The sequence below is a fragment of the Zeugodacus cucurbitae genome, chromosome 4 (assembly GCF_028554725.1).
Source record: "Zeugodacus cucurbitae isolate PBARC_wt_2022May chromosome 4, idZeuCucr1.2, whole genome shotgun sequence".
In the NCBI taxonomy this organism is placed as follows: domain Eukaryota; kingdom Metazoa; phylum Arthropoda; class Insecta; order Diptera; family Tephritidae; genus Zeugodacus; species Zeugodacus cucurbitae.
The window spans coordinates 72,539,464-72,563,522 of record NC_071669.1 but is presented as its reverse complement, the minus strand read 5'-3'; the positions used below and the strand labels follow the sequence as shown (position 1 = coordinate 72,563,522).

Genomic DNA, 24,059 nt, shown 5'->3' with positions numbered 1-24,059 from the left:
CGATTGCATCCTCGCCGAATCGCATCGCAGCGTCCATCTCATCATCGCATCAAAGCGGATCTGCCCAGCTGCCACACTTTTTGCTGCCGCAACTTTCGCGTTGCAATTTACAGCTACTTTGGTACCGCTGTAATGTTGTACTGGACACGAACATAGGCGGTTCTACGATTGGGTGTAGATTGGGGTCAATCACACGCGTCTATCGATAAAATTCTGTATCTGTGAGCTCTAATGCCTGATCTAGGCTACATACAACCAATATCCAATTTATTTATAAAGTCTTATTGAATATTTGGTGCCAATATTTTCCAAGTAATATAGAGTTAGAAAAAATGAGGTCAAATGTATATTACAACTGACGTAACCGATGTGCTTTCTTAGAATAGAATTTTACTAAGAAAAGGTATCACCTAGATCCCCCTTAACAAAGCTTTCACTCCGTCTGTGCGTCACCATTTATGTACCTCCATGGATCTGTTCAATTGCAGCTAACATCAAATGGATAATGATTTGGATACTTTTTCTCCCACTTGAATTGTCTGCTGTTGAATTTAATTCGCAAGCACAAGCTTGGACGCTTGGGCGCCAGGGCGTCCATACGACAAGCATGCAGCTAGATCCCCCTATATTACTGATGAAGTGCAACATTGTGTCTCAGCAATGATTTTACTCTGCATTTCGCCACTTCAAGTGATCACAAAGCAATTCATACACACAGAGTGTAGAAAAAAATGTGTAAATGGCGCGAAATTTTGCTGACTCAATTACGCTGTGGCAGATAACGAAGCGCACAGGAGCGTACGCAGGGAGGAGCTGGAGATGATGTATTATTGTCAGCGTTGCACGTCTCACTTCATTATTATATTTCTATATATTATGACACTTTTTGCTTTCAATATGATATATATACTATGACAGATTTCGGGACTCAATTCCCCCGAAGCAACGCTCAGCTCCCTACAGCAGCGCGTCATCGTAATCACCACCCACATCTTCCCCTACCAAATTCAAAATGATGTAGCGATAATCTACGATTGATTGATAATATCTTCATTGCGGCACATAAGCAGCTTCAGTTAGATGTTGTTGCAACAAATACCGTTTTTTGCTTTCTTTTAAATTTTTTGCTTCGTAATTATCGAACTTTCATCATAATGCTTTGTGTTCGCTTGGAAAAATAAATATCGTTAAATACTTTAAAGCCGCTCAGTTGTAATGGTTAATATGCTAAGACAAATTGCTGTTGATGAAATGCTCATTTATGTAATCAGTTTTTAGATTTGTGTATAAAGCACTGTTACAATGTGCATTTATTTTCTTTATTAGTGAACGCTTAAATGCACTTTTATTTGGATTTTTGCTTGCGACAGAGCTAAAATATTTTGAAGAAAGTTTAAATTCAACACCATTAAAGAGTCATTTATATTGTAAGGGAGAACTGAGGCATTTAATGTCCACTAGAAACTACTCTTCTAGCGATTACAGCCTGTGGAAGCATATATTCGTACGGTATAAAGTCCACCAGTAGTTTGATAAACTTAATATTAGTTAGATGGGGGCTAGGGGAAGTTTTGAACCGGTTTTGCCCATTTTCGCCACATAATTATAAGGAAAATATCTCTTCCGAATTTCTATAAAATATCTGAGAGATTTACCTATATTTTCGATCAAAAATTAGCCACAAGCAATGAGGTCCTCACGTTCAGAATATGCCGCCTTGAAATTTTATATTCCGATTTTGGATGCAACATGTTGCGAGATTATAAAAGATTATAGAAAGCGGTTGAAACATTTTCAAGTCAAAACTACATGTTCCCTGTAGATATGTGCATATGTAAGTGTACTCACAAATACTCCCAAACACTATTCCGAATATCAACGCGTAATTGCTTCATCATCGGCGTCAACAATAACCCAGTAACTTTTACGACTCTTCTACAAGCTTACACACTTCTCTATATATATGTACATAGGTATGTATGTATGTACGGCGCGAGATCTGCTGATGTGTTCATGTCCGACAAGCGTTACAAATGTTTACATAAATAACATGAAAACGTTTGTAAATGGAAATTGCAAATAAAAAGTCGGACACAAAAGTTGGAAAACTGAGGAATGCACATTTGAAAATCAATTAAAATACAATAAAATTTGTACTACAAATGGCAGACGTACGAGTATACATACATATATACTCGTAAGCATGCGAACAAGCAGCCGCGCTAGACTGCTGGAGAAATTTGCACTTTTAAGTGTATGTAAGAGAGCTTGTAAGCAATGACCACTTAAATGCAGACACGACCCGAACATGCCCATGCAATACTGCCGCGCCGCACCACCCACCACGAGCGCCCACATCGCCAGCGTGTCAGCCATTGGCGCGCTGAAGCGTTTTTTAAAGCCACATAAACATGATTACTCACTGCAAGCGCAAATGTACAGACAATCTTTATTTCTTTAGGTTTTGTGTAGACTCTTTGCGTCTTCCACACTTTTCGCTGTTTCGAAGTCTGTTTGCATTGAAGGTTCATTCCATAGAGGACATGCTTGAAAACAAATGTTTCTTCGTTTAATTTAGGTTCAAGGTTCTTCTGTTGAGTTTGTAGTTAAAGTTACAAGGCTATATTAGGTCCCTCGTCGCAAAATTTGGACTTAGAACCTAATCAAGCCAGTGAAATACCCAAGATCCAAATGTTAAACTCGACTTTTATCTTATCGTGGACATGATATGTATGCATCTTTAAGAAATAGGTTTCTCGCGGAGTACTATTAGATTACCGTGGGCTTGTAAAAACAGATTTCTCTCTGTAAGATTTTTGATAACAGCTAGGTCTCCATGGAATTCGCCATATATACTCACACAATAATTGGCCAGTTTTACAGTCACTATAGCGACACTTGAATGGGATTACTCAAACACGGGCTCTACCCAGCCTTTATACATATATGTACATTCATACAAACACACTATTATTTACCACTTTTGTTTTTTAGGTTGTTACTTACGTTCCCATAAAAAATTCTAATCGGATCACTGTGGCGTGAAATGCAAAGCAATGCGGGCGGAGAAAGTTTTGCCATCACTCACGAATTAACACGAGGATTGGCTGCATACAGAAGTAGAGTAAGTTTGTGTGTGGGATGTTCAGGGGTTCAGAGGTGGAAAACTGCCACAATTGCAGAAAAAGGTAACTAAAAAATTTGAAGGGTTTCCTTTGATGCAACCATAAGACAATATTGAAAATAGTGCAAGTAAAAGGCGAAAGCAAATGGCTAAGAAACATAATGAAATGCCAAGTGAAAAAAGAGCGTCAAAGCTGGCAGATCTCGCATAGTTAGTCATTCAAAGTTAAAGAGTGGGAATTTTTGCCAACAGCCGTGCAAATGGAACAAAAAATCAATAGCTTGTTTTAGCAGTATATAAATAGTACAATAAAGAGAGGTGTTGAGATTACACACACAAAATATATATAAATATTATAGAACATATTTATTGGGTATAAATACGGATACTAAACCCTGTAATTAGCTGAGACTGAATTATAGAACTTTCAAGAAACAGTCAACGTTTCTTACTCGAATATTCGTGTTGGTTGGTCTCCATATTAGTTCAAAATTTCAAATAATACCTACATCGAGAAATCGTTAACGAATGTTCAGGAAAGATGGAATAAAGGCCGATACGCGCAGAATAAGATTCAACTTCTTGGGTCACCGATCGAGCTCCGAGATAGAATCCCTTTCAAGAAACAGAACTCAACATTTCTTAACTCTCCGCAGTAACATATTACGAAATGTCAATTCGAAATATCATAACTTTGCATATCTCTGCCGCCATTCCCTCTATAACCTTTTCAGATTTCAAGGTACTGTTACTTGCATCCATGATTTGACATATACCATATGTATATCTTTGTATGTATGAATGTATTTGGATTTCGGATCCACGGTAGGCAGTAAATTCTTTATTACGAGCGCTTTCTTTACTGCACCATTGTTAGTTATTTCTGTTGTTGTTGTTGTTTATAAGATATTCTGCATTTGCTTTGTCATTGCTGGTTTCCTTTCTTTTATGCGGTGCTTTTCTTATTCCTCAGTTCATCCATACGAATTGTACTCGTATATTAGCGTTATATATCTATATGAATGTATATATATTACGTGTGTATGAAGTTTGACTGAGTGACTAAAGTGAAGTGGGTGCATTCATCCATTGTTCGAATGCAACAGCGCGGATGCTGTGCTCTGCCGTGCACTGTTCTGCAATTGTTGCTCGCTATTTATTGCCACTTGCGCATCGCTGGCATTGTGGGTGCTTGCAGTTGTCTTGCCTTGCCTTATTACTCGTCTGCGCTGGCGCAAACGGTGCAACGACTGAGGCGACTTGTAACTTCGTTGGCTGCTCCTATGTCGCCAGCTTGCGCCTAATATCGCAATATTTTTGTTGTAATGTTCTTCGTTATTTACTTTTTATTCTCCACTTTTTGGAAAGTTACAGCGCTGCCTTTTACAGCTACAAATGCACTTTACTGTTGTGTGTTGTTGTGCGCTATTATACTCTCTTACTCTTGTACAGCGTTTTGATTGTATTCTTATTTTTAAACCTTATTCGGTTCGTTTTGTTACTGTTATTCTTGACTGCCAGAGAACACAAGACCACAAGACACATAAGACATCTTTGCGCCGACGATGTATCTATTGTTTGCGATTATTTCCAGTCGCTTGAGTGGAAGAAATGACAGCGACAGCAGCAGTAATGACAACGACAACAGCAACAACAACAACAACAACAACAATAATGAAATAATAATAATAACATAAGCGACAGCGACAGTGACAACGACATTATTGTCAGTTTTCGAGTGTCGTCGCCACATCTAATGGACGCATTCATCCTTTTGCTGTAATTATAGTTATTAGATTGTTGTTGCGGCCCATTGTACGTAGGTTTAGACATTGATCACGAGTGGTTCTTCTACTTCTTCAATTGCACAGACACATTGGAAGTGCATGAGTTGCATAGAAAGTTCTTTGTAGAGTCTCTTAACTGCAACTTAAATGGACTAAATGAATTTCAAGTCTTTTTGTCGAAAAAGTTCCTAGATCATATCATTGCTTCTTACAGAACTTGTAAAAGGTTTAAGACAAGCTTCGAAACTAGTTAGACTTGGATAACTGTACTATAGAGCACTTAATTTAGTAAGCAAATCTGCTACAGTACGTTGACACAGAGAAGGTCAGCACCTAATGGGAAACTACTAGTCTAATTTCCAAGGCTTCTGGCGAGTAAAAATTTCCGGAATGAGATGTAGGGGTATAAATTCGATAGTTACGATATAAATCACCAAACAGTTCAAAAGCACAAGTTTCATTTAGGCTCCACTTTCCGCTTTATGAATTCTTAATTTTAAAATATTTTACACTTCCTCTACACACATTGAAGAGCCGAAACTTGTCGGAAAACTCAACGAAGCCTGCAATTCGGTTAAGTAAACATCAAGCACAAATTAACCCAAAAACTACTTTATTTAGAAAGTTTTGATAAAGTACACTCATTAACTTTTGAACCCGCTTGCGACTAAGAATATTTGAGCTCCGAAAGCGTGCCGCAAACCAAAAGAATCTTCATGAATGAGAGCAAAACTTGGGACAGAAGTGCACTTTATGGCATTTCTTTGGAGTACATTTTCAGATGTGTCTACAAAAATGCAAGCGCCAACAACAAAACCGAAATGCAAATAAGTAATTTACTTTGTGCAACAACAAAATGCTTAGAAAGGATGCAGACAGACAGCAGTCGCTGATGGCCAGACGGACGGATGCTCCAACTGCCAGCTAACGAAACTACACGCCGACACTATTTGGGTAATGTAAAGGATTAAAATCAGCAACGCCACGCGGCAGGATATGCAAACGATTGTAGGCATGAGATAAGTGGCGGAGAGACGCGGCAGTTGGCGAGTGTTGTATGTGCGGCCTGTGCCACATGGAATGTGAAGTGCCGAGCAAAAATGCGGTTTTGCAAATAAAGCCTTGTGGTGGTGTACATCTACAGTGTGTGTGTGTCAGATAAGCACATTTGTTCGAAAATTTTTCAGGATCGGAAGAAGACTGGCGTGAATAGCAGTTCGGAGTGGCGGCGCCCAAACGACAAGTGCTTTGAGTGCAATAAAACAGACCGACAGAGAAATAAAAATAAGTGAAGCAGTGATGAATGAAGAAATAGTGCGGAAATACACGAAAGTTATGCAAATAAAACGCGAAATAAATGTGAACAGGCAAAGGTACCGCAGAGCTCGAGACGGCAAATATGCCAAAACTATGTGAACCATCACTTTGCTTTGGAACATTGCTGCATATTTTCGAGCAACTTCAGATGTGACAGCAGTTGTGTGCATTTTGAATTGCAATTTCTCGTAAGGCGATGAAGAGCTTCACTGCTTTTAAATCAGCGCCTGTTTGCCTTGTGATATCACATTGACTTACTTAATATGAACTCGTTTGCACTTCTGAATCGGAATGGAAATAATGATAAATCTACAAACCACCACGAAGCTCTAAGGTAATCTAATCCCTGGATACTACATTTATGGAAGTAACTTAGAATTTGTTCACCTGGGAAAGAACGGCGACTTTAGGTTCGTTTCCACTGGAAGATTCTGGGCAGAAGCTCCGACTCTTCCATAATCTAGTGTTCTAGATAAGATTCTTCAATTTCAATATCAATTATTCTTCAACTGTTGATTACTAACCTATAGTTGTTGTACCTATGAAATTTTTGGAGACTTTCTTAAGCTTAACTTCCTTTATTTCTCTAAAGCAGTATAAATTTACCAGTTCAGCTAGTGTAGATAACTAACAGGCTTTCTGTTTAAGTTCTTGATTGGCTTGGAACTATCTTTTGTTAGTGTTGTAATTAATATAAAGAATTGTTCAGAATTTGTGAGTGACAGGTCTTATAAAGAAGCTATAGAAATCAACTAGAATTTCATTCAATTCATATAAACGTACTACGTTACTTTTTTATTTTTTTCATGTATTCATGCCTCAACAACACAACACAGTTTAATGACAAATGTTAAAAAAGCTGAGGGGCAACCCCCCTCCACGCTCAATTCGAAATAATCAGTAAACAAACTTTTATATTAAATTTCAGACTGCACTTTTTCGGCTGCATTTCGGCTGGGCTGTGCCAGCTGTGCAGACACAAAAGTGACAAACAAGCCGATGAGCATACAACTGTACATTTGTATGTATGTATGTATGTATTGTATGTGAGCGCAAGTTTATATGGGTTGTTGATTGAATGTGCCTGTTCGTCTGTCAGTCAACCACTATCTGCATAGCCTACTTGCACTTAAATGCACCATCAGATGTACATTTACGGCTGCCCACCTAATTACATGCCTACAAACATACATACATACATACATACATATGTAGATATGTGTAAGTGTGTGTGCCGTCAGCAGTTGTTAACATTTTCTGAACGGAATATTGAAATTTAATTTCACAGACATTTGTTAAGTGAAATAATTCGAAAATTCAAAGCTGTCAAAGTTCAATTCGAGTCCGTTGTTGTTGTGTTCTTGGGCTTTCCGGGAATACTCGGAGGCAAGTGTAAGGTCGCTAAACACATTGGTAACAACCAGTGTCACATTACAAACATATTTTAGAGAACTTCTATGTTTGTATGTATTCGTATATTGGTCAACAACCACCAAGTGCTTCAAAAAAATTTTCGATTCCGATTCCAATTTGATGTGAGAAATGAGGGTATGAAATTATTCAGTTCCATACATACATACACGTGCACTTTGTGCAAACAAACAAGCACAACAATAACAGCAACCGCAACCACACAATTCATTTGACTGACAAATGAGGCAAACACATAAACACAAACACATACAAACACACACATACATACACGTACATGACGGATTCATGTCATGCTTATTTGTCCGTCCAACATACTGTCTGTCCGTCCGTGAGCACTTTTTAACTTGCGTTGGCGTTCAATGAGCGCTGAGGAGTAACAGGAAGAGTGAAAAGTACAAATACAAAAACAAAAACAACAACAACAAAAAGCATAAAAAGAGCAAATTTTGTATTCTTTCAATCAGCGCCTGACAGACTGCCGGCTCATGGTTGGCATCCGTTAACCCATATGAACTTAACCAAGTTCACTTGTGTTTGTGCGTGTGTGTGTAGGTGTGTATGTGTGTGTGTCTCCGCCAACGAACGAACTCTAATAATCGTTCTCATTTATGCCCGCTCACGCATTTCTCAAAGGAGCAGCAGGAAATTAAAGAGGAACCATTTGGTTTGCGCTAAAATATGACAGAATTATGCGCACAAACACACACACACAAACATAAATGTATGTCTCTATGACCGTTTTCACACGGGCAATTTTTGTCGCGGCAATTCTTAGTTTTATAGGAGAGGGGGCGACGAAGAGAGGAGAATTTCTCTCTCTCTCGCTTCCCTTGGTCGCCCCCTCTCCTATAAAACTAAGAATTGCCGCGACAAAAATTGCCCGTGTGAAAACGGTCTATGGCGGCATCCTAAAATATCGAGTGCTCAGCAGCCGAAATGAAAAAAAAAGCGTTGAATGAATTCAAAAGCACACAAAGGAACAAACAAACAAACAAGAAACAAAAACTCGGAAGAGGAGTTGACAACAGAACCCACACAAAACATGTGTTTCATGTGGGTTACTCTGCTGCGAGTTTCGAGTCTTTGGTTTTGCTGTGGTTTTAGCCTTCTTTTAGTCCATATTCGGTTGCTGCGTGCAGTTGGGGAAGCGTGCCTTAAAACATCTGCTTTGCGAAAAAATGAAAAAGAAAGGCAAACTTTAATACTAGAAAGTTTAATGAATTGCGAACACCTACACACACACACACATACTATTTACATACAAACACAGGCAAAGTGCTGTGGAAGTAGGTATCTACATACATATATACAACATGGGAAGGGAGTGTTATAAGCTTAAGTCTTAAGAAAGTTTCTGCTAAGCCAATGAAGATTAGCTGCGAAGGAAGCTCTTAAAAGATACTATTAATAACACCGTGAAGGAAGTATGCGTGCTAGCTTTTCTTTTAAGCCACTCTTCGCCACTCTAAAATTTATTGTGGTTAGATAATTTTAAGACGATTTTGTTTTCATAGACTTGCACAGAGCTTTAGCTCTAACAAAACATAGTTTTCAAGAGTTCTAAAGTTTCTACATATGTACATGTAGAGAATATGTTCAAGCCTCTCATATAAGCCGCTGATCACTGTCGCTCCTGAAACTGTCTTAGGGTCATAGTCTTAGTCTCTCTAGGTTAAATGGTTGTCTCTCTAACTCGAAGTTTTTTTGTGGATTATGGTGATTCGAGTCAGAAAAGTTCAACTGTATATCGAATTTTCGGGATATGAACTAATCGTTTTTTCTCCGACCTTGATGAAACCACAATTTGTATACGAGCTCCCTCCCATTTGCCATTCCGGTTTAATACCCATTTGCCATTCGAAATTATATTTCACCCCCATAAATTCTGTTACAAAACTAAAATTTTCACGGATTATCGTAGATATTTAATGCGCTTAAAAACTTTAAATATGGCGCGATTAAAGCTTCAGACTGTGACGTACATATGTCTGTACAAATGTAAGTATGTACGTGTTCAGAATTGAGGTTATGTTGACGTTCGTGTACGACTGCGTTGCAAAAAACCATTTCGAAGGGTAGATAATCAAATTCGCGACGACAGCGAGTCCTGCTGTCGGATGTCACGCAACTTGAGAGAAAGCAATGAACGCGCTTGCCGAAGATAAGCCTATGCTTATAGCTCTTAATATGTACATTTCGATATACACACCCTATAGGAAAAGTGCACGGATTCTAATGGGAATTGTAACTTCCATGTCCAATTAGTATGATTTTTTCAGACGACAAACAGAAAGCAAACTCGTCAGTATGTAATTTCGCTTAGATTTTCCTAGAGGGTATATGAGACAGGACAACTGTGTTTTTCAGTGTATCAGTGGTGGTGTATTAAAAATGTTGTACTGTAACACGTTTAGAGAGATAATGATAAAGTTTTGCTGTAATGACATACATACACACATACAGAATAAGGTGCAAGTGAGTAACGGTAAAGGCAAAGGCTTTGGCCAAGCATCAATTTATCATTAGAAGGATAATAGTGCGGATGAGGGTTGCGTTACGAAACAAGAACATGAAAAATCATATAAATGTGAAAAAACGAGAGCTAACGACACCTCGAAATGCCTGGAATAATACTGAATTTGTATTCGGATGTCACAAAGACGGCGGAACCGTTAGAACTTTAATGGGCTACGAGCAGCATGTAGTATATAACTCTACACTTGTGTGTGTGTGCCGTGTCACTTCACGTAAATTAGAACGTTTCCTTAACAACGTCATCCACTCACTTGCAGTTCTCACTTGCACTCAGGTGACAGCTGTTGCCAACGCCAATTTGGCAAACGGAAAGTTCAGCACACAGAGTTCATTCAATGCTCGTTGCAACCTGTGGCGAAAGGTGAATAGCTTAAGCAACAACAACAACCAACACAATTACTTAAAGACACTCTATTTTTGTTTTTTTTTTTTTTTGTAAATCCTTGCTGACAAATTTTCAAATCCCCCTTCGTTGGAGCGAGTTTTCCTCGGCTACCGCAGGGGAATTCAGTGATTCATTTTGGAAATTACGTAGAGAAAAGCAAAAATAAATACATACATACACACGTACACTCTTTTAAGATGCTTCATTTTCTCCTCTATCATTGCCGATTAATTTGTATTTAGTATGTGGGTATGCTCATGTATTTTACTATGAATCTAGTATATGCAATATACATATATATAAGTAAGATAATTTTGAAAAGATAAGTAATCAATTTTGTATCCCCACTTTTGTCGCGGAGTGTATGTTTGTATTTTCAATACTCGGTTTTCGTTACTGTACAACAAACACGCGGCAAAACTACAGATACTCGTCTACTTGGCATCCTAGTGTATTTTGTTTAGTTGCAGATGCGAATATGCATCATCAACGGTAACGGTAATATGTAGACGCACAGCAGAAACCCCACATACATACATACATACATATATACAGTTGTACGAGATGCACATATATCACAGTATAATTTTATAGTAAATGTGCACAATATGCATGTATGTATTTGTGTGTGTATGTCTTCAGAGGTACGCTATTTGCCGGCCAGTGTTGGTCCTCTTGCCGCCACTACCAACAATATACACACATACATATGTATGTTTTCCACTGGAAACAATGCGATGCCACTCTCAATTGAGCCACATTCACGCTGCGCTGCCTTCCAAGTGAGTGTACGAGCCGTACCATCGTTCGAGACCACTCTTTCTTTTCATCCAACGCTTGAAACTGGTACCAACCACTCTTTGGTCGCTGGCTTATGCTCTGTGCTCCGCATCGGCCATCCCTTAAAAGTGGTGGCTCAGTGTGAACGCGCGTTTTGATCACGGCTTTCCAATTTTGCTGCTGACTGCTGCTTCAAAAACTCATTTCACAATTGCATTCACACACACACACACACACAGCAGCGCATGTTGCTATTGGAATTGTATGCCGTCGCAATTGGAAAGTGTTCTTCAAGCGGAAACCAAGTTTATGCTGCATGTGCGTTCGCTCTCTCTCTCTCTCTTTCACTCGCTCGCTCGCTCACTTCCCAGCAGTTGCATGCATTCGCCTCTGTTGGGTGACGATGACGCGCACACTGCTTTTTCCCTATTTTTCATGTTTTTCGCGTCCCGGCGTGTAGTTTGAAAAACGCTTTGGACCGTCGCGCAACGTATTACGGATAAGTGCACAATTCGCTTGGGAATCGCGCTTTTGGTACAGCTGGATTTCATTGATTCAATGAGTTGCAAGTGAAATATCTTTGCAACAATTTCAAGTTGCTGGTGCAGTGCGATTTAAAAAGAAATAAAAACAACAAATATACACAATTTCAAGTAATATCCGTTGAGTAGTTATATCGAACGGTGTGAGATTGAAAATCAGAAAAATACAAAAACAAAAACAAAATAAATATCCCAATTAAAAAGGATAACAGCGCTCATAAGTGAATCTCTATTGGTTTTTGGCAAGACCAAAGTGAAAATTGTTTATTTCGAAAAGGCAGAAAATTCAAACGGGTGGATGCTGTGTATCGTGCGAGTCTACAGGATATGCAATTGAATTTGGATAAATTTGACTGAATGTATGTATTCCATTGAACCTTTAAATCTTATATATTTGTGTGAAGTGCTGTGTAAATGTGTATGTAATTTATGAGTTGATGAATTTCACAATATGACATACATAAACACATTCACATGCTTAAGTTTATGTGCTGCTAAGGAATAACAATTAAAGAATATCTCAAATATGGTTTAAACCAGCAAAATCACGCAAAGTGATTGAAAATGTACCAATTATACACTGAACAGAAAATCTTAAAAAATAATATTTGTATTTAAATTTATTATTTTCAATTTTATAAGAGCTCTAAATAAATGCTCTAAATTAGTAATAAAATTAAACTAAAAACATAGAAAATTATAAAGCTTTCTTTTTTACAAAAACAATATTTATCCTTTATAAATTTTTTCTGGTATTGATTTTTTTTATTAACTTTTAAAAACTCTAAATAAAAAGGACTTAATTTTTTCCAAAAAATTACATATTTATTTGTATACATTGAAAATATATATAAAAAGCAGCTATAAAATTTACTGGAAAATTGTTTAAGGACTTCTGACTGAAAAAATTAAAGTTGAAATAGCATATTCATATATTTAAAGCTTTTGAAAGATCTTATATAAATAAATACAGTGGAACTTCCATAACTCGAACACTTGAATTGGCAATAGCGTTTAGAAGCCACAATTCATACAAATTTCCTTCCCTAACCCGAGTTTCTATAACTCGAACTCTTGAAGTGGCAATAGAAATACAAATTTTCTTCCAGAAATATAATATTACCGTTATGGATTGCATAAATCATCTAACGCAAGGCTTGGTATACAGACGTTAAGAGCCAAACAATAGCAAAATACAACAAACAAAAGAATACACGTTTTAACGTATTTAAAAAACTTTATGCGAAGTAAATAAATAAAACAGTGCATAAATCTATATTTTACAGCTTTTTGGAAAATGTATGTTTTATTGAAAAATTCTATAACTCGAACTTTTTTTCAATATAATTACTTCTTAGCAATCAGACATAATATTTAGCGTGATCTATTAGCATTCACTTATATTTTCGTTAGTTTAGCCTAGTTCATCGTCAGTGGTAGTCCTATTCTAAGATCTATGAGATGTAGAACAAATGTATATTATTTTCTTAAACATTCGCTTTAAAGACCCAAAAAAGGAGAGATTATGACATTCGTATATCAAACATTTAGCGCTCATTTAAATAAATACATGAATAGTTATAGATTCAGTTTAGAATAGTTACGTAAAAAATTTTATTCTTCGGAAGATCCAAATCGCTGCAGATTATTATTTGTTCAGAAAAACAACAACTTTCCAAAAAGTAGTTTATTTAATAATATATTATATTCGTAAGCCACACTTCCACAAATCATAGCATGGCCTAAAGCAAAAGCATGATTTTGAATGTTGTTAAATTTGATTGATTTCCATGCAAGCCAAACAAACACTTAACAACGATGAGGATTTTGGTTAAAAAGAAAGTGATTAAAATCGCTTGCTGACCGCTGTCATAAGGGCAGTAGGCAGTAGCAATGTTTACCAAGCTCACTGCAGGCGCCAGCTGTGGGGCCACAAAGGCGAAATCTTAATCAGCCACTTTAATTGAAAGGTACGCAACGAGCAGTTGGCTTGTATATTAATCTATTTCCAATTTTTTTTCTTTCTCCTTTTTTCAACATTAAGCGTTACATAAATCAGTTTAGCCTCCCCTCAGCGCAAATCATTAATCTTCATCTAACAAAGGCAACAAAGCAAAAAAAAAAAAACAAAAAAGAAAACTTAACAAAAACTTAAAAAAATTTTAAAATCATTAATGACTCGAACTTAGTAGGTTGGTAGGTAGGTGAAAAGTGTACAACGGTAAAGCTAACCAACTTTAATGACATGGTTTTGTACTTTTGGTGGCAACTGTTGCACGCGCAGCTGCACGCTCGCGGCAAAGAGGCAACGAAGCCTAACTTCCGCTTAGACAACTACTAACTACTAGCAAAACACAACAAAAACGCCCATTTTTCGGTTTGAATTTCTATGATTTATTGTTGTACTTATACAGATGTACATACTGCATGTATGTATGTATGTATAAAATATGGAGACCCTAATTTCAGCAACAAACAATGAATTTGAAAAGTTTTCGCCTCAAGTACGCTTTTTCTGGATTTCCAGCATGGGCGCGCATTGTTTACATGCAAATGAAGTGGCTTGAAGAAAGCGCCGCGCGCATAGCTCCATCAACGGCAAAACGCTCGACAATTCGGGGTGTGAATTGCCCTATTGGCTTGACGGCTCTTTCCGTTCCTTCTCAAATGTATGGTATGTGTTATGGAAATCTATACAAATAACAGCATTCTGTAACGAAAAAATACAAATTTCCTTGACAGCGTGGGCTGCAATCACTACACTCTCCCTACTTGAGAACAATGATTGCTTTCCCGCCTTCACTACACAAAACATGGTGTCCGTTTTAGGCAACAACAACGTAAACAAAATTCGTATGAAATATGTGATCTTCGGTTTTTTGGCTTGATAAACAAAACATAACGATTTCAACACTTTTCCAAAAAGCCACGCAGTCAAATAAAAAGGAAAAAAAACACGACAACAACAACACCGCTGCTTAATGTAAACAATTTTTTATTTACAAACATTTTTTTTTTGTTTTGTGGAAGATATTACGAGCGGGTTGCAGCTGCATGCCACTAGAAGACGACGCCGATCGTATGTAGGGCTCTGTTTATATTCCCAAAAAGATAGCGATCACGCGTCACAAAGCCGAAGACTTACACATGGCACACATACACGCCAACACGCCGTTGCATATTAAGTGTTTGTCAAAAGTTGCTTTTGTTGCAGCAAGGTCTTGGCCACACTCTGGCTGCCTTACCACTCTTCGCCCGAGCAATTCTTTATGTCTTCGTTGTGTTCTTCGAATCATTTCGGCCTGGGTCAACATTTCGTTTGTTTGCGCATTTCCGCTATAAATCTGTAGATTTATGTGCGTGTGTGTGTGTGTATGCGTGCAACGCTTGGCTGGCGGCAATTAAATGTCGCAACAATCGCGCAGTGTTGGGTCCACAAACTCAGTTTGGATTGCGGGTTTTTTATCTGTCGGCATGCAAGCGAGTACACTTACCTTGAAACAAACACGCGCACATCCATATATGATTGTATGTATGTATGTATTTGAATATTACTCGCACCTTTGCATACTCTTTGCCTAGCTAGACAGCTGCTCCTATCTCTTTGTGGCATCACGCATAATTTACAATGTTTGTTGTAGCGCCATGTTGCACGCGTGAACTCACGTGTATCTGAGTTGTTATGTACGTTGCAAGCACTGTACACCTTCATTTGCTTATTTGTGGAAAGTCTTGAAGATGCATTAAATGTGTATTTGTGTGTGTGTGTGTGTTAGCCCGTCTGATGGCACTTAGCATTGTTGACATTGACACTGAATAATATGCGCGTTGTTGTTGCCGTTTGTGTCGCAAAATCACATTTTAGAGGGAGTAGTGGACGTATATATGTGTGTGCTTATCTACTTTACTCTATATAAATATTATAGGCTAAGTACTTTTGAGGTCATACTTATTGTTTGAATAAATTAGATTTATTCTAAAATCACGGTTTCCTCATCCCAACATTTACCAGTATATTGTAGATTAAAAAAACTCGAAAAATATTCAATAAAAATCTATATTAAAATATAGAACATATTCTTAAATCGTAAAATAGCATAATTGCAAAATTATATTGCCTACACTTCGGCGCGAAGATTAGAAAAATAACTTGGCGGACCCTTTGTCAACAATGTGTTTACTTTCAAAGCTTATATCATAAATTAATTTCATACAAAACAGTTATTTGAAACAATTCTCATGTTCCTTTGTGGTTATTTGTATGAACCCCATTAACGGTAATTTCTTGCCTATAAACAAAACATCAACAACAACATCAATCATGTAGGCGACTGGGAAAAACAACACTCACACCCACATAAATTTTATGAACGCTGCGCAGTTAAAGAAAAACCCTTTTATATCTTTGGTTAGACACAACAAAAAAAAAATAAGAAGATGAACAGCGTCCTAACAAACCTCAAGTACTCCGCAAGCCATCTTGTAGGCGTTAGAACACTTCAACGGCCGCGTGGGCCGTTCGCCACTTAAAACTCGATAACAAAATAAACATGCCGGGATTGTTTGGGAAAACTCTTTTTTATTGCTGCTGCTCGTTAAATCTCGCTTTGCGTCTGAGCGAAAATTTCAAATCTACTTTACAAATAACCACAAAGCATTAAACAAAACGAGCTTCAATTAAAGCAGCCAAAAAAAAAGTGAGTGAGTGGTTAGCCACTTCATAACGCTTACAAAATTCTGTGAAAATTATTTTTATATATTTTTTTTGGTTGTACTCGTTCTAATGAACTTAATTTGTGTTGCTGACCGCTGAACACTTCAGCCTGTTGGCCATCGAAAAAGCCAAAGCGAGCACAAGAACCCATTATGATAGGGCTACTGGCCAGCAGTCAGCTGCCGTAGCTATAGCCACTTTTTCGGCCATCAACGTCGTCGCGGTCGGCCCACTCATTCCCTTTAAGCACTCGAAGGTACTTCACCGGTTGCGGTGGCCAGCCGACCAGCAGAAGAGTGGGCCGTTAAAACTTTGGTTTGGCAACCGCAGAGTACAGACTGGGGCAGCTGGCAATAGAGAATACCTCGAACTGATTTACAACGTTAATTTGACTGTGTGTGTATGTGTGCAACTGTATGTTGGTGTTAGTTGTAGGACAGTTGAGAAAAGAAGTTAGCTTCCCCCTTCGTGGAGCGGTGCCGTTGGTCATTAAGAAGAGAATAGAAAAACTCAATTATAAGACAATATACAAATGTACAAATACTTACAGCTCAGTATATATATTTATGCTCTGTGATGTAGTTAGTTGTTCAATTACACTGTTCGAAATTTGATTATATAATATTTATGCATATCAAAGTGAAGTACAGACGCTAATCGCTGGCAATTAATTGTAATGGACGGCAATTTCGTGGCTCACTGAGATGCTGCAGCTTTCCAGCTTTCGTTGGCTAACGATTTGTTTGCTGCTGTTGTTGTACAAAAATGAAAGGGCAAGCGATTTGAAAGTAACCAATCGCCGTGGATGCGGTAAAACCAATATCGACTTTAATCAAAATCAGTCATTAAGCGTCATGGAAATGTAGAAAATTAGTTAATTTTCGAAATCCATTTGTTTTCATCCATTTTTATTTCTCTAATTATTTCGTTCATTATAGTAGATATTTTTCGAATAAATTGCTTTTTAAGTAGCACCTTTCAAAAATGTTTGAAATTATTTTCTCTATTAGATTAGCTAATCCAAATTTGCTGTTGATAAATGTGGTAGCTTTTTCCTGCCTAAAGCGCTTCTGATATCGCCGCTTTTGTTAGATGCAAATATGTATGTATATGTGTGCTTGAGTGTGTGCAATCGAATTTTGTGTTCCAGCAATTTGCCGGAAATATGCTTTGAGCATACAAGTAATTGGCTACAAGAAATGGGGAAATGCATGCAGGCACACACATACACATACGAGCATGCAAAAATAGACACGTGACTGATTACCAAGAGATAATGGACTGCCAGCGGTCGAACAGCCGCCGATCACTTGCATAAATATACACACATAAATAGACTTTGTACATGGACTCATGCCAATTTTCTGGCAATTCAAATGTTTGGCAATTTAAAAAACCAATTTATCGGCGTGTGCCAAATCTCTCCGGTGACGGCCATTATTTGCATAATAACTTCATTTCAATGCATGCATTTCAAAAGTATTTCCATATACATATATGTACATAAATATGTATATATGTAATGCAGTTTAGCATAGCCTTAAACTTTCAAAACTATTAAAAATAAATCTAAAAAACAAGAAAAAAACGTTAACTTCGGCTGTACCGAAGCTAATATACCCTTCACAGGTGCATTTCTTTGTTAAATTTCGTGAAGATACCACGTTAAATGCGAAAATTTTCCATACAAGCCCTTGATTCTGATCGTTCAGTGTGTATGGCAGCTATATGCTATAGTGAACCGATCTGAACAATTTTTTCGGAGATTAAATTATTTCTATGGACAATAACTCAGACCAAATTTCGTGAAGATATGTTGTAAAATGCGGAAGTTTTCCATACAAGCCCTTGATTCCGATCGTTCACTTTGTATGGCAGCTATTCGATATAGTGGTCCGATATCGGCAGTTCTGACAAATGAGCAGCATCTTGAAGAGAAAATAACATCTGCAAAATTTCAAAACGATATCTTAAAAACTGAAGGACTAGTTCGTATATATACAGACAGAGGGACGGACGGACGGACAGACGGACATGGCTAAATCGACTCAGTTCAACATACTGATCAACAAACTTCGTGACAAACTTAATATACCCTTTTCAGGGTATAAAAATTAAATTAAAATTTAAGTGTGTAATTTATATATATTAAAAGAAGATGGTCAAGCATCATATTAGGAATTGTAGATTTTAAACTGGTTTAGAGAGCCTATTTGTCAAAATTTTTCTGTTATGTTGATATACATGCCCCTGAAGTCCGATAAAATTCTTAGCTGTATTCATTGCTTACTTTGTCAGTAGCAGCCGCTAAGGTTAGTTTTGCGAGGCAATCCTAAAAATCAATTTGAGCAGAGTTTCGACGATTGAAAGAAGTACCGTATGGGAACTATTTTGAAGGCGCCAACATTAATGTAGACGAATGAATAAATGTTTTTTTACATTTATCGATGTTGCAATTTAAAATTATTTTAAAAATAATTTACTTTGACTATAACGCCATATTTATTGCCAACACGAAGAAATGCAATTGTATTTTACGAAATAATTTTCTACAGAGCTTTAATAAATTCGTGTTTAGAAACACATAATTTTACTTGACACTCACGTAAGCATAGGCATAAATATATTTAATACATGTAGCATGCACCTCCAATTCGTTTCTGGCCATTTAACTGGAGATACAGAAAAAAAGCGTATGAACAAAGTAAGTGCAAAGATGGCGCCGCACGTTTTTCCAAGTGTGACATATCGTGCAACGTCTGGCGACTAAAAGTCAAAAACTAAGTGCTTTTGTGTGTGTGTGTGCAACAAGCCACACTCAAACCCACGTAGCGCACACTTTAACCCATCTGCCAATATTTCAGTTTCAGTTGCTCACCACAGCTTATGCCTCCACTGGCACTGGCGTCTAGCGCCAAACGCTTGAAAATTTGTGGTTTTGTTTGCATTTAAATTGATGTTTGACACTGTTTTGATTGTCTGTGTCTGTGGCGGCGGACGCCACAAATGGCTGCAATTGGCAGCGATTGTTCTTTGTTGCAAGTACGAGTGTAAGACGGAGCTTACGTTCAGCGCCCACACGCTAATGTACCCCTATTAGCTCTATGCAGAGCCTGTAGGATTTTTTTTTTTAATTTTTCCAACAATATTTCTCAACTGTGAGATTAGTAATTTTTGAGATCTAAAAATTTTGAAAAACCAAGTTTTAGTCTAAAATATTTCCTACAGGGTATGTACACATGCATTCGCATATCTGCATTAAAATGTATGCTCAGCGCCTGTTTGTAGCTTTTAATTTGTTATAAATTACAGTCGCATTATTTCAAATAAAGCCGTGGGTGGTCGTACGTGCGGCGTGTTCCATACGAAGAAAAGCTATTTTTTTTTCTAAAAAACAAAAAAACAAAAACAAAACATGCCTTATAAATTGCCTACACACAAAGCAAAATTGCTGTGCGCTTTGGGTGTTTCTCTGGTGAGTACATTAATTTAATCGCGCCGCAATTGAAGTGTTTTCTTTTTTTTTTTTGTATTTGTGCGTTCAATTGTTGCCGCGGCCCCACAATATAACAATTAATTTTTACGATACCTTGCTGCAACATTTGCTCAAGCATAAATGCTTGTCTACAAGCACAAATATCGCGTGTTCACCTGACTGTTGTTCTTGTATTTGTTGTTTTGCATTTCACTTTTTTGTTGTATTGTGAGGCGCCCAACCGCTTTGAGTGCATTGACCTGGCCGCTCCTTTATTTATATCCTTTAATGCTTTTAGTTTTACTTGAAGGGAGAATGCTCTATTATATATATTTATTATGGGCCCCCAGTACCTCAGCCCCCGCCCGTTAGGTGCAATTTCCTGCAGCGCTGTTCTGGCACATTTTTCAAATTGCTGCACTAGTGCGTTTTTAATAAATTATATGCTGCAATATGTCCTGATAGTGGGAGAGCGCTGTCGCCGTGGATTGTGGCATACTTGCAGTTCTTATGCGCTCCACTTCACACCCACAACGCCGTTGTTCGTGGCATTAAAATCCGTTGTTTTCCACTACTTCCCTATTGACAATTCTCCGTCTGCTGTCAGCCCGTTGATGGTCCCACCACATATTTGACTGTTATATGCCGACCATACAGTCACTTGCTTTGTGGCGTCGCATGCTTCACTGCAGCACCGACATGAAGGCTCGCACCAACAAATGAAAATATATAAAGGTCTGCATTCTATATATTTATGGTAGTCGTATATATTTGAAGCCAGTCGGCCTGTTTGGCTTACTGTTGCATGGCCAGAATTATGGATTATTATTATTATTACTATTATTTTTCGAAACGCACAGGTTGTTGTTGGCGTGCATGTGTCATTATTGCGATCATTATCGCCTCACTATGATTGTTTAGTAGAATTGTTGAATTCAAGGCATTGCTTTTGCTACACGGACTATTTTACAACAATAATTGCTGTTGCAATATTAAAAATATTTACCCTGCAGCTCTAGATGGCAGGTATTCGGAGTTCCAAAGTCATAAAAAAATCAGTTACTTTAAATTTAACTCACATTCACATATGTTTTTTAACCATTCACTCTCGTCCCAAATCAATTTCTGTGCAATCAGAAATCAATTCTTTAACTTAATGGTGTGCAAAAGTCATAAATTACATACGATAGTTCAGTTCACCCCATTTTATTCCTTAAATTATTACCCTTATTCCTCCCATTGCTTCAAATATCCAATCAACAGTTTTTTTTTACTTTAATTTCCGGTCTCAAGCACCTTCCCCTTACTTTAGTTACACCCTTTTCTTAAATTGTTTGTTAAATTTTATGTTCACCATAATGGCAGGCAATTAAACTGATTATCTAAGCCCATCAAACTCTACTTATATAGTCTATATTTAGGCGCAGCTACCGTATGTTATACTTTTGGGCAGTATCTTAATGTGTGTGGCGGCCCCTTGTTGCTTTTTGGGGTGACTTATTTGTCGAGTTTATGTCTCGCCACCTGCGGTTTACAAATTGCCTTATTATCTAAAATATTTGTGCTTAAATCTACTTTTAATTTGGATACACTGAAAAAAATAACCAGCGTCACAGTTCTTTTAGCAGAAACGCGCTCAGACAAATTTGTATAAGGAGCTCGGAGGTTTATGTGGATAAACCGAAGATTGAAAGCCTAAAGGAAAAAAATGCTGACTAAATCTGATTCTGAAATCTGTAATCAAAGCCAAGCCCCGAGTAGTTGATATATGGATTTCCATATTTTCTTAATTTTTTAATATTCCGGATATTTGTAGAAAATATTTGTTTTAAAAATCATCGAAGCGAGAATCTTAATTTATTTCTCGCAGTGTAAATTAAGTTCCACATATGTCCACTCTTCGGTGTGTTGCTTCTGCTACCTGGGAATGTCGACATGTGTGAATTTTCTATTGTGACATAAAACAATAACACTTTTTAGACAAAACCTCCCCTGGCTGTCTCCCGAAACGCATTTTCCTCACGTGCAGTGTGAATTAGATATACGACGCTCTACACTACGGCTCAGTCCAGTGCTGGCGGGTGGCATATATCGAAGCGAACGCATATTTCGGCGATTCCTCATTGCCTCGCATGTTCAACACACGTTTTTTAATTGCGTTTCCGTAACTATTTTTTGTTTTGTTTTAATTTATTTCCTGACTGACGCCGACAAATTACAAACCACAATCGACGCTCACGCACCCTTTATAGCCGAAAATTTGAAGGGCAAACTGAAGCACATTCCAGCTGAGGCAAGCAGCCGCGAGTAAGATTCAGAGGTGTTATTTTGATTAGACAAAGCGTGCTTTCGTGCTATCTGCTTATTTTAAAGTTTGTGGTTTTTATTGCCTCTGCGTCTGCGTGCGACGCTTAAGTGCTTCAATTAAGTGCGAGACTAATGTTGGGCGTATGTTAATTTTGTTTTTCATTTTGATTCTTATTTTTCATTTGCGTTGCGTGTATTGTCTTAGTAGTGTGGAGCCAGAGTTCACTTCCTCCCAGTAGTTTTCTCACAAGCGTTTAAGTACTACCAACTGCTTGCGGGTCATTTGTGGCAGAGTTCTCATAATCATCATCTCCAACGTCATCCGCAACGCCATTAAACAATTAAACTAAAAATAGCGCTGTTCTGTGACCCAGTCTATTTTTAACATTCTAATGCTAGAGTTTTTCATCTCTTTGTGACTGTTTATCTTAAAGACGTCACTTGCCATTAATTTGTTGTAATTAAAATCGCAGTGGACTAATTCTAAGGCATATACTTGCATATATAGTAGATATATTCATACAGTGTCCTGCCAGAAACTTAGTCCGTCTAAGAAGTTGTAATTTGGGTTGAAATATGTAATATTGGCACTTTGATAGATATTTAGTTGAGCCTTAGCACTTATGTCATTGACATACGTAAATCTCAGAATCTAAGAGATGTCTTCCAAGCAATCTACATATATAAAGATTCTACAACTTATAGGTCGACACCGTTCTACCTACATAGCTTTCTTATGAGAGACAATGCAAGTCATCAAAGAGAAGTGCTTCCAATTTTTCGTCCGCTTACTGTATATGAGTTTCAAAGACTTTTGTCACACTTTTTGCAACATGAATTTGTACTCGGCGCAAACGCACAAACATTCATAGTTTTAATTGCAATTGTAAATGCAGCTCGTGCGCAACAGTCTTCCGCTGACAATAGATGCGTCTTCTAGCGCCGTTTGAATGGGCCTTTGTGACGCTGTGCCTGCTTCGAATGATTATTCGCATATTCTTCCTCTGTCTCAGCCTGCTGTCAACTAAGATGTGCAAATGCATGTAGATTGTGTTGTTGTTGTTGTTGTGTGCATGTTGCATAATTACTCTGCTGACCCTAATCGCGCTCCAAATACACGCGCTTACTGACTGTGTTGCACAAAATTGAACTGGCAGCAGCAAAAACAACCATAAAACCGTACTCTATGCGAATTGTTACTGTCATGTAATTAAAGCAACAACAACAACAACAACAAACGACTAATGTGCACTTTCAACTCTAATTCCTCGAGCGGCAGCGACACGCAACGGCATTTCGCGCTTCATGATGCAACTATTTACTGTTGTTGTTGTTGTTTGTCATTTTGCAGATAATACGCCATGAATCGGCTTCCTCCACATGGCGAGCAGAAATGGCACATTCAGCGATTTTTTCTTTTTTTTTTGTTGCAGTCCGCCTGCTTGCCAGTGTCATTCGTCCGCGCCACGCACCAATTCCTCAACACGCATTTTAAAATGTGCACCAACACACACTCACATACAGAGCCAGACACACATGCAACATATGTAAATTTCTTAATTTCCTCATTGCACGCAGCCATATTGCCACGCATCCAATGGGCCTCTCTTTGCGTTTGTCATATATGATGCACTCACCCGTTTGTGCCAGCAAGCGAGA

General features: G+C 37.8%; 1 protein-coding gene across 2 annotated transcripts in view; it reads left to right on the top strand.

Moving 5' to 3' along the window:
* Nucleotides 1-24,059, top strand: part of LOC105211829 (neurotactin) — a 55,193-nt gene that overhangs the window by 24,314 nt on the left and 6,820 nt on the right. The window contains exon 1 of one of the 2 annotated variants that reach the window (XM_011183483.3): nucleotides 11,807-12,263. The exons of the other annotated variant lie outside the window; for it this stretch is intronic. The gene's annotated coding sequence lies outside the window, so the exon portion shown is untranslated. Of the gene's footprint in view, nucleotides 1-11,806; nucleotides 12,264-24,059 lie in introns of those variants that run through there. 2 annotated transcript variants of the gene reach the window in all.